This window comes from Ischnura elegans, chromosome 11 (assembly GCF_921293095.1).
Source record: "Ischnura elegans chromosome 11, ioIscEleg1.1, whole genome shotgun sequence".
NCBI classification, from domain to species: domain Eukaryota; kingdom Metazoa; phylum Arthropoda; class Insecta; order Odonata; family Coenagrionidae; genus Ischnura; species Ischnura elegans.
Genome location: NC_060256.1, coordinates 57,549,480 through 57,564,533, shown reverse-complemented (window position 1 = coordinate 57,564,533; position 15,054 = coordinate 57,549,480). Strand labels below are relative to the sequence as shown.

The following is a 15,054-nucleotide window of genomic DNA, read 5'->3' as shown; positions in this document are numbered from 1 at the left end:
TGTATCAAAATATTTGCATCAAAATTTTTGGACAAAAATTTTGATCAAAATATTTTGACGCAAATTTGACCGTGGGACATCGGCTTAAGGGACTTATATAAGGCAAGGGTAAGACGTTAGGGGCGTTTAGGTAAGGAATGTCGTCAAATATCCTCAGGCAATGTAAGTCACTTCCGTTGGAGCGCCAAAGGCGGCTGAACAGCGTACTACACATGCTACGCGGCTCATCTTGACATGAATTTAAAGGCTATTGGGGAAATTTAGCGAGTTTTTAGAAGGGCTGAACAACTGATAACAGATTTTCCCGTAATTAGAAAAAAATTAATAACTGCAAGCAACCGGCTAGTGAAGATATAGACCATAGTACAAGTACTCTATCCATGCGGCGGAAAGAAAAAAAAATAACGTCAGAATGGATCCGAACGTGCGACCCTGGGAATCGAAGTACTACTCGCTAACCACTACACCACGGCAGTTGTTGAGAACAGGTGGCGTAGTTACTAATTAAATATCCAATTATGTAAAAAAACTTGTTTGGCATGTGCATGAAAAACTGAATTTATTCAAGGTCCATACATTTTAACATTTATGGATTTTAAATTATGGTTTGATAACCCGACGACTACAATACGTATATTATATGTTCCTTCCGGCATTTTTATATTATTCTACGTTGGTATTCTTGTGAAATTGTGTTTTTCTTACGACCTTCGTTAAGCTATCAGTTCATAAATGTGAATGATTTTCAAATTATGGCGGTATGATGTTATTTCTCCTCATAATATAGAAGCGCCAATAATAAAAACATTGTCTTAATGCATAAAGGCCTTAATTAACACTCTGTAACGATGGGATAATAACAGCATCTACGGAAGTGCTGAAAGTTTGGCATCCATTTTGCCATTACTCTGGATGTTTGTCGCCCTGGCCGTAAGAAACCCATAACAAGCTTACTTGAGAAGCGACTTCCTTATTTCTTCCTTTCACCTTATCTCAATGACTTATAATGTGCTAGCTGGGATTATGTACACTTCGCAAAGAGAAACGCTAACGAAGTGCCGATCCGTGCTGAAGACCTTGCAAATACGCCGAACCCCCATGAATTTCATGGGACCGCCGCATGGTTGCATCAAGGGGGCGACATACCCATAAGCATGGTACTAATATATCAGTTAGGTCGTTGCGCATTTCGTCACATATCGATACTCGTGAGTTTCGATTGTGTGACGTAGTGTGGAGAGCAAAGTGGCCGTGTTGAGAGCGTTTGAGAGTGATACACTGTGTTGTAGGAGATTTATAGTTGTGAAAACAGCGATTCTTGAATCGAAATGTCTTTATGTTCTGTGTTTGGAAGTAACAACAGCCGCATAAATGGAAAATTCAAGTTTTTTCGTTTTCCTAGAAATAACAACATGAAGATGAAGTGGGTAAATGCATGCCGGCGAAAGGACAGCTTTAATTTAAATACGGGTATGTAAGAGCGGAGAGTCCTTGTTTTAATGCATTTTTTTAGTTTTGAGTATTTGGTTGATATCCTCGATTGTTACCGCTGAAACGAACGTGTATGAGGTCGGAAATTGTTTTTGAAAAGCACGGGCATTAATGGAAAAGTGTCCTTCTTAGCCGACAATTGCCAATTACTATTCACGCGATAATAAGTGGTAGGTATGTTTTTTTAGTAGTTCTCTCTTTTGCGACCCGTTTATTAAGTATTATACCTTTGAATTAGTTGTTAAATACAATTTGAAGTGAGGCATTGTGGATAGACGTTAATAGTTGGAAATTTGGGCAAAAATGAAAATATATAATGTAATTAAGCCCTTCAAAGTTTTTCATGTGTGAACGTCAGAGCCTGAAAACTTTTGCCCAGAAATTATCATGTTTTACTAAAGCAACATTTAGTAATGAAGTTCTTTCGTTAATATCACGGGAGTTATTTGTATTCCAAAATAGATGTAACGTAGACCTCTCATTTTACCAAAATTAGCAAGAAAAATTGGTTTAACACATAAGGAAATACATAACTTTGAACTAGGGTGCAAGGCTATTACAATCAAAGAATCGTATATAATAGCAGGAGACCTCTGGACAAAATTTTAATTTGCCTTCAAATATGTTCTAAAAAATCAATAAGGATAAATATATACGTAAAACGTTTATTATATGTAATAATTTTCCATGGAATGTTTTTTAATCGCAAGAAAAGGAAGCTTTTCTCATCAGCAGACACTCCCACCTCAATACGTATTTCCATTGGCTGACGGAAATATGACGTCAGCTCATGCAACCATGCGGCGGTCCCATGAAATTCATGGGGGTTCGGCGTATTTGCAAGGTCTTCAGCACGGATCGGCACTTCGTTAGCGTTTCTCTTTGCGAAGTGTACATAATATCGCCGTGACGTGCTTTTCCGAAGAGTGAAAAAGTTACTAGGGATATTATTTTGCTTCAGTGGGCATCATGGATCCTGGTTTCGATAAGGGAGACGCGAGAAACTTGCCTAAAATTTCAATTGCCTCAATTTTTACATTCATAAGTAGAAATAGTAACTACATAAATTCTGAGACCCGGGGAGTGAAGATGGCTAGGTGAGTATATTGCCACGATTGGAAATTGATTTTCTTAGGGTATTAGTTGATGTTAACGTTTCTGAATCCTTTTTTTTCGCATAGAGTCGGACGAGAAGAATACGGCGATGATGCTATAGGTTACGTGCAAGTTAAGCGTGATAAAAATGAATGCAACGTCCGTGCTCGTATTCGTAGGTTCGATTGAAGGCCTATGTTGTTGAAGCCCGTCTTTTGGAGGAGAGCGGCGAAAGCGAAGTTGTGACTCTTTCGTGTAAGGATTGTATATAGCCAGTTTGGGTACGGAAGACTTTACTCTTAAGTGGTATTGTATCTTTTTTATTTGGCATTTTAAGGTAAATAAATTTTCCCGTTATTTATTTGTGTAGAACAACCTGATGAAATTTTTAAGCGGTGAAGTCTCCGATTTAATAGACCTAACAATTAGTATTTCCTGAAGTGTGGAAAATATAATATGGAACTTCTTCGAAGTAGCCCACTTGCTCAAAATTTCACTCTTAAGTAACTTAATGGGATAAAAGATTCCCCTTTTTCTGTTGCTGTTCCTTACATTATTTACCTGCAGCAAAAATATAGGAGATAAAACTATCCGCTTATTATTATTACATTTGTTACCTATCAAAGAGCTATAGGGTTCTACGGTACTTATTAATTTGGTTTTGAAAGCATATATTCGAGTTACTCTAACATTGTTAACTCCAGTCTTTCCCTAGTTTCAAGAGAGAATTACTTCAGTTAATGATATTAGAGTTTTCTTAGTAAGTACCAATAAATCAAGAAACTGAAATTCGTCGGCACTTTTTCATCCGAACAGTTCGTCGTTCACCGTCTTGGGGGACCGTGTGAAAATACTTATTTGAGGCATTCCCACTAGTATTACTGCACATAGGCACAATGCAGTACTTATAGCTGCGCTTCGACAAATCGACGAAAAACGTACGACAACAAAAACGGCGTTATATCCACAATATCACTAATTCTTTACCTCCTCTACAGTAATGCGCACGGACGCGAACAACACTATTGCATGAGCTGACGTCATTCAAGATGGCAGTGGTGCGAATTACGTTCTTCTTGCATGGCGAGTGACAGCTATTTTAAATGCTCGAAATAAAAAAATGCAAGATTATATGGCCAAAGTGTTATACCACTTAGGTTAATATTTACGCGTACTTTTCAGAAAAGTCTTTACCTTGATAGGTGTCCAGAGGTCTATACGATGATAGGAAGCCTTACATGGTGAACTACCCCGGTAAATAATGAATATCTTAACTTCTGATGTCTACGATAGAAAGCATTTCTTTTGAAAATCCTTCGTTACTTTTTAGAGTAATGTATATTCATATTTTTTTATAAAAAAAATACATTTTCAGCTCGAATCTGCAGTTGGTTCATTTTGACGAGACTTCATTCTTTAAAAGCCTTCAGTAAACTCTGCTAGGCTATTCGCCAAAGAATAGTAGAAAGCTGAGGGATGATGCTACACCGACCCTTTTGTTACCTTTCTCATCTGAGGAAAAAGGTATGTCTACATCAAGAAGGGAAAGCCATACCAAAAGGGCCTAAAGAAAGCTGGTGGATTCTTTGTTGTTTGCAGACATCCCACAGGAGCATTTAATGTTTTCCCACATGTACAGGTTATTTTTTGGGGTCCTGATTCATTCCTATCCGAGCAATGTAAATACTATCCTTACTTAGCATTTCCGCATTTAAGGTTGTAAAGATTTTTCCTGCTCAAGATTTTTTTGCCCGATTTAATGTTTAGTTCACTGTGGTTGATTCAAATGATTGTCGAAATCTATGAATTGCTACTCAACAAAAAGGATTCTACTGTATTTGTAAATGGTTTTCATTAGACTAATCTTGTAAAATTTGTTTTAAATATTTGTGTGCAGTGAATAAAATATCAAAACTGTCGATCCTGTATTATTTTATTTTTGAACTCCTGGTACAGTGGCGTAACTAGGAATATGCTTATAGAATACGCCGCTAGGAATATGCTCAATAGGGATGAGGGAGCTTTAGGGGGGGGGGGGGTACTGGGGGCTACCCTCCCAGGAAACGGTGGTTTCAGGAAAATTTTTGAAAAATTACATGCCTGAAAATGCATTTTACATCATTTTGGCACTTAAAATTTAACTTTTAGCAGATGCAGTTATAATATATCAAACCCAGACAAGATTTTCAAATAATTTTTTTAATTTTTCTGAGGCTTTGGGGGGGGGGGGCATATATCCCCTCATCCCCACCCCCATAGTTACGCCACTGCCTGAGTGTAACCTATATTATTACCTCTATTTATTATATCAGGTGTAAGGTCCCTAAATAGGCTGACTTTCCCAAGTGACTTATAGAAATTTAAAACATCATTTCCTCCCCATATATCATGATGATGAGATATTTCAGATGAGCAGAGTACAGGATTGTGAAAATTAAGGTAAGTGCCCCAAACAGTGAATGAATGTAGCAAATACTTGGGTGGATTTGATAAGGAAGATGCTGCTTCGATCATAGGTGGATTCAGGGAGGTATGGGGGCACGTCCCCCCTGCAGATGCTTAAAAGCCATGGTTGCTCAAGTTTTAGGTAAGATTTAAGCATGGAACAGGTGAATGAAATCAACATTTACGGAAACTGTAACAGCTCCTTATTGGTTTTTCAAATTATTTGCTTGAAAAAATATTATTTTCCTCAAAGAAATTTGCGATTTTTGCTTTTATTGGGGGGGGGGGGGGGGGGGGGCTCGCTGGGTACGCCCATGTCTCGAAATAGGAAGTTTCTCTGAGGTGATTCCGTACGAGTTGGTATATCTTTTGTTCTTTCCAGCTTCATTTCACCCAAACCGCCATAGGGTTTATAGTATTTATGCGAAACGTCATGACTTAAGGTCGTATTGAACGGGGGACGTAATTGCGCAGGTTGGAACTGTAATTTCTCATTATGGCATGCAATTGCTTGAATGCACTAAGCATTCTCGCATTAGTTTTAAAGGCCTGGTTACACGATACATTAACACGTTCGGGTTAATGTCTAAATGTATGAACGCGTGAATGTACACGAAAATGTACCGTGTAACAACCCAGCTTGTGCGAATGCATGCACAGAAAGTAGAACCTGTTCTAATTTGGTTCATGCATTCGTACATGTTCCGTTCCGGTCCACAAAAATCATTCACGTAAACAGACAATAACTTGTACGTGTTAATGTACCGTGTAACCAGGCCTTAAAAATTCACCGCTTTAAACAACACAATTTTGACTGCGAATTCGTACACACGTCAGATAGTGCGATCATTTGCCCCGTGTAAATGGCTTTTCAAGATTCTCTCAGGTTAATTTTGCACGCGAGAGAGAAAGATTTGCCAAGCAAATCTCGAATGCGGAGCGAAAGTAGCCTTCGTAATCTTGAGTTACTTTCAAATGCTCCGCCACTAACTGCTCTCCACGTGACGTCATGCGCAGAACGGTCTCATTTTCGTCCTCGGGAACGACCTACCTGATATATTAGTATCATGCCCATAAGGATAATGCGTATAGGTTTTGATACATCAGTGCCATCTATGCCAGTGGTCCAAGGCTGCCGCGAAATTTGAATGGACATCTCGGCGCCTGTTCTTTTACGCGTCACGATAGGGCGTGCTATTCAGGCTTAATAATGCTACTGCGATTGCGAGAAACTTAAAAGCAATGACTGTAGGAAAATCTTCCTGATGAACTTCCCCAGGTTACTTAACTAGTAACCATAATACAAGATTCATGTACAAAGTCAACTGGCGATCTGGTGGTTGGTAAGAATAATGATCTCCGAAACTTACTTCAGTGGACATTGGTATTTATTGATACAATAACTGGTAAAAGAAATACAACAATAACAATTTCAATATGACATACTAGAGATGAAATCTGTGGAAGTTAACAATTCTACAAGCACATGAGATGCACAAGCAACAAATATCAATTACAACATGAGATAGCAGCCTTTGCGTAATAGGAGAAAGATTCCATTACTTAAGTAAACACTCCACAGTTACAGACAAAGAGGGTGACCCAGTATTCCTTGAGGTAGATGTATCTTGCAACACCTCTGGGACAGGGAAAATAATGCTAATCCTGAAACCATAGACCATAACATTACTTCACTAGAAATAAGCATGCAATTTTGAATATCATTTCATGGAAGATAATTATTTAATTATGAAAGGAGAAGGACATTATTTCGTAGGAAGTAGTTCATGACGAGTACCCATTAAGATAGCATATGTCGGCAGAGGAGTCTTAAAATGAAAGGTTCTTGTAAGTTAATATCCATCATTTATACGAAAGAAAGTATCCCAAAAGTAGAAAACAAGAAAAGTGAAGAATATTTTATACCAATGTAGTAGAAATTAAGTTCTTACTTCAAAGGGAAAGAGATTAAAGTTTTAAGAAATGTAAACATCGTAGAACACTTAATGAATAATGCTCAATTAATGACAATTAAACAGTTGAAAGGACAGAGTTGAAATAGCAAATTACATACATAACCAACAAAATGATTAGCATTAAACAAACCTAAGAATAGCACTAGCGATAAATGAGTAGTTTGAACACTAGAAAAACGGCAAGTACAATGAAACACATACCTATTGAAATATAAGGAATACAAGACACCATAAAATTTTGAAAACATGAGAAAAGGTTAGCTAATCACAGGTTGAAATCAAAATGGAATAATGAAGGAAACAGAATTACTCACACTTTCATCACCAAATACATTTCATACCCACGCAATTTAGCAATAACCAAGATCATTGAGACTCGTATCCTTCATCGAGCACATTCCAAAATCGTAAGGGACACTGTAAGCAATAAAAAAAGTCTGCAGTTAACACTAATGACTATCAATAAGCCTCAATATCACGTTTGTTTACAGCGTAATTCAATATGGCAGCCCCCAGTTCGTTACTGCTCAGAAAAACAGGCTACACCAGCGCCTCTATGTTGGGTAGGCCGTTGGACCACTGGGGCCCCGGAAAAATCAAAACAAAAGAGGTTTTCCATACGATATATCGCAGTTTTGTCGCCCCCTTGGTTGCATGAGCTGACGTCATATTTCCGTCAGCCAATGGAAATACGTATTGAGGTGGGAGTGTCTGCTGATGAGAAAAGCTTCCTTTTCTTGCGATTAAAAAACATTCCATGGAAAATTATTACATATAATAAACGTTTTACGTATATATTTATCCTTATTGATTTTTTAGAACATATTTGAAGGCAAATTAAAATTTTGTCCAGAGGTCTATTTTCGTTCGACAGAAAAGGTTGGCGTGGGTAGCGTATGTTAACTATGCATCTGAGCGAATAATTATCGCCTCATTTACCCATTATCCGTATATTTTTCTGATGCCAACCGAAGAAAATGTCCACGAAGAAGAGTGGCTATCCTGGTGGTTCTTCAGACGTGAAGAAAAAACGGCGATATTAGAATAAAAACTTGGTATTATTAAAAGAATTGAAGAAGGTGCAACTGCTGGAGAGATCGGTCGAGTTTTAGGTTTGCAGGTCGAGTTTTTACAGTTAAAATTTCTTCTGTTACTGAAAATATCGATGTTTCGCCATTAAAAATACTTTCTTTTTAGTTTTTATATTTCATTTAATTATGCCTTCTTCCCAACCTTTTCGTTATAAAAATTCGTTTCGAATGAATCGTTATCATGCTGAAGTGAATAATCGGTAATGAATGTTTCTCGCGATTTCCGCCGGGTTAAAGAATTCATATCATCACGAAAATTGACTCGCCCTTCGTCCTCGTGCTTCCGAGTGTCAGATTCAGATTTTTTCATTTTGGCCTGATTCAGGTGTCTCCCGATTGGTCAAGAAGTCTGCTTAAAGTTACGGCTCCGATAATTGGCCTCCTTGGATTCTCGCCCGGGAAATTCTGGATTCTTCACGAAGAAATGGATTGTTAGGAACATGGCTAGGAACCAATTTAAATTTTTTACATTGTTTCTTATGGGAAATAATGCATCGCTTAACGTTGTTTCGCTTAACGTCGACTTTTTCAGGAACGAATCAACAACGTTAAACGAGGACTCACTGTATGACACTACAGAAAAATAAATGATCTACAAAAAATTCGAAGTAATATTTTGATTGTGTCAGTAAAAAAAATGAATGTGAATTTCATGTCGAAACTTGTATGTATTGCAAGATAAAACATCAAAGGTTGTGTAATATCCCTAAACCAAACCATTTTACCATGTGTAGATTAACCACAAATCATGAAATTCTAATAGGGCACCTTCACGAAATCACAAATGGCACATACTGGATTATATATTATACATCGACTTTTTTGCGCCGATCGCTGATATTACTCCAGGATGCAATAAGTAGTAACAATATGTTATACCATTAGTTAACAGTACCCAAGACTCATTTTATTAATTTTCCACTTTGATAAATAACCACTGGTTGGCCCACCTTAATGTCTCAGCAATTAATCAACACTCAGGAAAAATTTAATTACATAGTTATTTTCAGAGAATAAGGAAAGAAGTTTTCCAGGCACTTATATTTAATAATGACACAGTCAGAAGTGTTTGCAATATTGTCCTTTGTTCGAAAAATAAAGAAAGAAGTGACCTACGAAATAATAAAAATAAAAATTTCACTGTTCCATTTACAAAAAATATAAAAGCGAATTTAGAATGATCCTCTTTTCAAGATATAACACCAAAATTGATGAAACAGGCCATCCCAAAACCCATAGATAATATTCAGAGAACCTGCAAGTCACGAAGTAGGTACTACAACCCATTTCTTTGTTTTTCCTTCCTGAAATCTATGCTTGGATCCATCTAGAAATATCTTGAAATCTGTGTCCATCTCTATGTCCCGGCAAGAAAATCATGCTTTGGAAAAGCAAAAATGTTATAACTTCTTTATTTTCGTATATTAATTATGAAATTATCTATAATTTTATGTTAGATGTATCAATGGTGCAACGAGTGAAAATTTGCAAGGGGAATTTAAGACATACACAGAATTTATGGAAAATAATTAACCTTCAAAAAAATTGACGTGAAATTTTCTCTGGGGTATCACGCAACAATTAAAGCGAATTTATAAAAGAAATGCAACTCAGTTAATAAAAAAAATTTAAAAATGAATGAAACAGGCCATCCTAAAACCCATAATTAATATACAGGGCACCTCCAAGTCATCGAATACTAGTGCGCCAACTGGTAATCGGCCCCATGGAAAGAGAAATGACATGCATCAGAACTTATTCTGATTTATTCTGATCCATTGAATTTGACATGCTGAAAATTGTTATTATACCTACATCAACGTATAATCATCTTATCTTGATCATTAAGAATACTCAAGACCCATTTGATTGATACTTCATTTAAAAAACTAGCCTTGGGCTAGCCCATCCCTATTTCATAGCAAGTAATTCAGACTCAAGAAAATTAAAAAAGTTATCAAGTCATTATTTCTAAGAAGTAAAATATGCAAATTTTCATAAAAATAGATTCAACCGAGGCACTGAAAAAAATGCTTAAAATGGGATTTCAACAAAATACGACACTGAAACAAAATAATAATTAACCTAAAAAAATCAAAGTAATACTTTTACTACAGCATTCATAAAAAAATGAAAGTAAATTTCCAATCGAAATGCACCACAAGATGAATCTTAACATCATAAATTGTGAAACAGACCATCCCCAAACCAATGAACAATATGCGACTAACTAGGAGTCTTCAAATGCTAGGGTGCCTTGTGGAAATCGGCCCCGTGGAAGAGATATGACGCACATCGAAAAATGTTTTTACAGCGACTTTTACATGCTGGAACTGTTATTGCTCTTAGATCATCGTAAAACCATTTGATCCCGTACGTGAAAAATTCACAAGACTCATTGCAATAAGTTTCTGCCATGAAAGCTAGCCTTGGGTTGGCCCACCCCAATTTCAAAGCAAGGAATTCACACTCAATACAATTTAAAATATAATAACTCCGTTTTTCATGGAAATTATTTACGAAAATTTTATAAACTTATATACAATTAAGACATGGTGAAACAAACATTAGAAACAGCAAATGAGATTTAAATAGCATACAATGCTAAAATTAAATAATTACCTTTTAGAAAATTTATGTACCCAGTCTCGTCTCATCCTTTTTCTGCTGTGTTCCTGTCGTTTTCCTTCCAACACTACAGGGTTGATTGATTTAAATCACTTTGAGTTAAATCATGATTTAAATCACGATTTAAATCACTTTATTTTTATTTTAAAAAATCAGGTGATTTAAATCAGATGTTTGATTTTTAAAGAGTCAAGAAAAGGAAGCTGTAAGTGTATAATTTTGATTTTTCTTTCTTAATTAATACAATGAATCGACAGTTATCAGCACAATGGTGGCTCTTAAATAGAAATGATACTGTAGGAATGCATGTAACATGAAAATTTAAAAAAATGGCTTTGGTTAGAATACTAGTGTATCCGTTGAAAAAAAATTGTTTTCTGATTTAACTTCTAAACGTAGGCACCATACAAAGTTGCAATCACAGAATTTTTCTTAACTTCATATGCTTTAGAACCGCATAATATAGCACATTTGATACTTCCAATGGCAATTTTATATTATGCTGGTGTAATTTTTAATTTGATACCATTGGCATTTCCATAGTTCTATCCCCTGATTGACTAAATTTTGTATTAAGTTTGGAGTATGTTGTCTCTTATTGTTTCTGCAAACAATCATTCTCCAATATGCTGCCCAAATAGTTAGTTTTGCAAATAACTGAATTTTTGATGGAGGGAGAATCATAAAAATCTCATTTAAATCAATAAAATCCGATTTAAATCAATAAAATCCGATTTAAATTAAAAAAATCAACAAAAATGATTTTTTTGAAAAAAATCATGATTTTTATCAACCCTGCAACACTATGAATTTATTTTTATGTTTGTTCTTGTGGGGCCATGTTGATGAATGAAAGAGTTCTCAGTTCAATTCAGTTTTGATAATGACACATTTACACGTTACATCATTTTTTTAGGTCAATTATTTTTTGTCATTGTCGTAAGGTTAACATAGGTTAAATCCAATTTCAAACACTGCTCACATTATGTCTTCATTTTATCAAAGTATGTGGAAAATTTCTAATTAGAAACCTGTTGTAATTTTTTTAAATGTTTCAGTGCCAAATGACGTCTTATATGTGCTTACTTTGGGTTCCTCAATGAGAATAGCACCATAGTTTTTGATTAACCGTGGTTCTTTTTGTGTATAACTATGGGTTTGGGAATAGTCTATTTCCCAAAGTATGATCTGTTATCTTTTATTTAAAGTGCGTTGTTGTAGATATTTTGTATATGTTGTAACTGGAAAATTACTACCTAAAGATCAAGTGAAGGCTGCCTTCTACAGTAGAAATACACTGGGCAAACTGTTGGGCAGTGCCAAGGACAAAATTAGTGCCGGTGAACACAGCGGAGTATATAAACTCCGTTACAATGACTGCAATTCCTGTTACATAGGAAAAACTGGACGGAATTTCAACATCCAGGCCAAGGAACATCGTTCATGTTTTATTAACAACAAAGAAACCTCACACTTTGCCAAACACCTCTTGGATTCCGACCACACAAGCGATTTCGAACCGATTATCCTACATAAAGAAAACAACGGCCCAAGGCTTGACGCACTCGAGCAGTTGGAAATTTTGGTGGGCCAAACCTCACCCAACATAACATTAGTTAACGAGCAGTTGTATTCTCACCATTCACCACTTTTAAATGTTTTTTCTGAGAAACCATTACGGATGACACTCACCACTCCATAACACCCCTCCCCGTATTTCGTCATCATACACCAACCCTCGGCTACCCCGTGCAGTGACCCATCAGCGACGTACTTCCCAAACCTACCTTCCCTTCCCTTACCCCCCTCCAACAAATAATACACCGCAATTCACGACACCACTTCTCTCACAAACTATCAGCAATACAATGTATGCTTCACAGATTATGATTGATTCCATTGTCGAATTACAACAGGATGAAGGAGCTAAACACAATCAAACTAATTGCATCCAATAATGGGTACTCCGAATGTCCCCCCTTTCTCCACCTCCACTCTACCACCCCTCTAACGCCTTCAAGGGTATAAATTCTATGTACTGATACTTGTAATTGCCAGATGATGATACGCTGTATCGAAACCAGTAGCAAATATATTTTATTTTGTGAAACAGCTAAGTCTTTGTGCATTATGTCTTTTAATTATGAAAAAGCTTGTCAGCTATAGATGACATTTGGTGTACAAGGGTCAACATCGAATGATTGCAATAATTAGAAGATCATCCATAGCAAAGGTAAGCGGTAATTCATGGCAAATTATTCATTATAAAAAAATTATTATTTACCATAAACAAAAAATAATGGGAAATTCTACAAGAAAATACATCAACATACCACTTTTTTCCCTTGGGCAGTGTAAATGAAGACACATTACACTGGCATCATGTTAACATGACTTTTATTCCTTTTTTTTGTCTGTTAAACATTGTCTATACAAGAACTTGTAACAATGATTGTACTTATAACACTTGAGGTAGTCCTTCCCCAGGGATGATTTTAATCCACTGCATTGACTAAAAAGTACTATGAACAAGAGGCAATAATATAACGTAATTTTGAGTAACACACACAATTTCTATGACACAGTAAGATTACTGAAAACAAAAAGAATTTGCTTACTAGCAAGGATAATATCGTATAACACAATTGCATATGATGTGTAATATGTACTTGATATTGGCATTGATCAAATAAATGTTTCACCTAGCTAAGAAAGCCATGCAACAACCCAAAGATAACATGTTTAGGGAAAAAGGAATAATAATCAACAATTTTATTTAATATGGAAAACAAAATATATTGGTGATGTCTAGAAAATATGATGATAGAAAACATTATATGATATTGTTTTATGATTCCTGATGAGCCAGATGCCATTGAACCGTATTTCTTCCCATTCAGACCATCTATCCCAATCAAATAAGGATGACCTTCTATCTTGGACTGGTACCTGTAAAATAATATTTTATATACTAACACCATTACCATTTTGATGGTTTCATTAATTCTTGCTAAGAATAACCATTGATACTTCCCCTTTTTTAGGATTAGAATATATTATGATTATTTCATATAAACATTGTACGAGTGGGTATCAGCTCACACTGACATCCATTAGCATTGCTCTTGGCATTATTAAAAACACATTTCCAAAATTTGGGAGATGATTTCCTTAAAAAAATGTGTTTCACTTCTTTCCTTCGATGTGTATTCGTCCTGGAAAGAGGTATTTATTGTTCACAACATGTAGACGGGATTTTTCAATGCCGCAAGGTGTATATCTTACCTTGCATATGATTTTCTTCAAATTCGTTCTTGGACTCGTAAAATACTTTCTCAATTTTTGGATTCTTACTTTCCTCCTGTGAAAAATAGCTTATTCTATTAATTGATAATAATTAATGGTCACTCACTTGATTTTAGGTGATAGTGTTAGGACATGTGGCTTGCTCTTTGGTTTATTTTCTTGATTCAATGGTGTAGTAAAATTGCTTTTATAAATTCTTGAAATTTTCTTGAAATTCGTGAAGAGCAGTGTGACATAAACTTCTTTAAAATATCCTAGATTTGGAGGCACGTAAAGCATTAAATAAGTATTATACATGGATAATATCTTGCAGGTATTGAATTTATGTGCAATATGAAAATAACTTACCTAGTTGAAGGAGTTTGCGAAGTTCTCATTTTTAACTAGATGAATTAATGATTGTCCGAGTATGGAATTGTCCTGTGAAAAGTGATTAACTATACTATTTTGTGAAGGTTGAAAAAATACCACTTACTTGAATCTGAGTGTTGAGGGAGTGGACGATATGCTTTCACAGTACTGAAATGCCGAGTTTGAGGGTAAATGTTTAATTTGGGTGGATTTTTTAGTTTGCTTTTTTTCTGGAATTACATTTTTAATACAGCTTTTCAGTAAGTTGTGTCTGGAAGAATGATGAACTGGATGAATATTTTTTACCGTGAAGACAGACTATCCAAATCAAATAAGGATAATATTGTCTTTGCCCAGTTCCTGTAAAATGATATTTTTCTGATTCAGACAGTGCTATTGTGATGGTTTAAAATATTAAAATGGGTGCAGGTGCAGGGGTCATGCGGACACTACATTTATTTGAGACTGGAATACTTTTTGCTTACTTCTCATGAATGTTGAACGAGGGATTTTCGGCTCACAGTGACATCAAGTAGAGTTGCATATCTTACAAACGGTCTTCACATTATGGTTTATTCAAATACATGTCCGGGACGATGATTTCCTTAAAAAAATGTGTTTCACTTCTTTCCTTCGATGTGTATTCGTCCTGGAAAGAGGTATTTATTGTT

At 35.7% G+C, this 15,054-nt stretch overlaps 1 long non-coding RNA gene across 1 annotated transcript; it reads left to right on the top strand.

Annotated features, from left to right (window-relative positions):
* Positions 1-1,195: 1,195 nt before the first annotated feature.
* Positions 1,196-4,505, top strand: LOC124168079. Its single transcript, XR_006866835.1, has 2 exons — positions 1,196-1,470; positions 3,962-4,505. It is a non-coding gene; the product is annotated as an uncharacterized LOC124168079 (long non-coding RNA).
* The last annotated feature ends 10,549 nt before the right edge of the window (positions 4,506-15,054 follow it).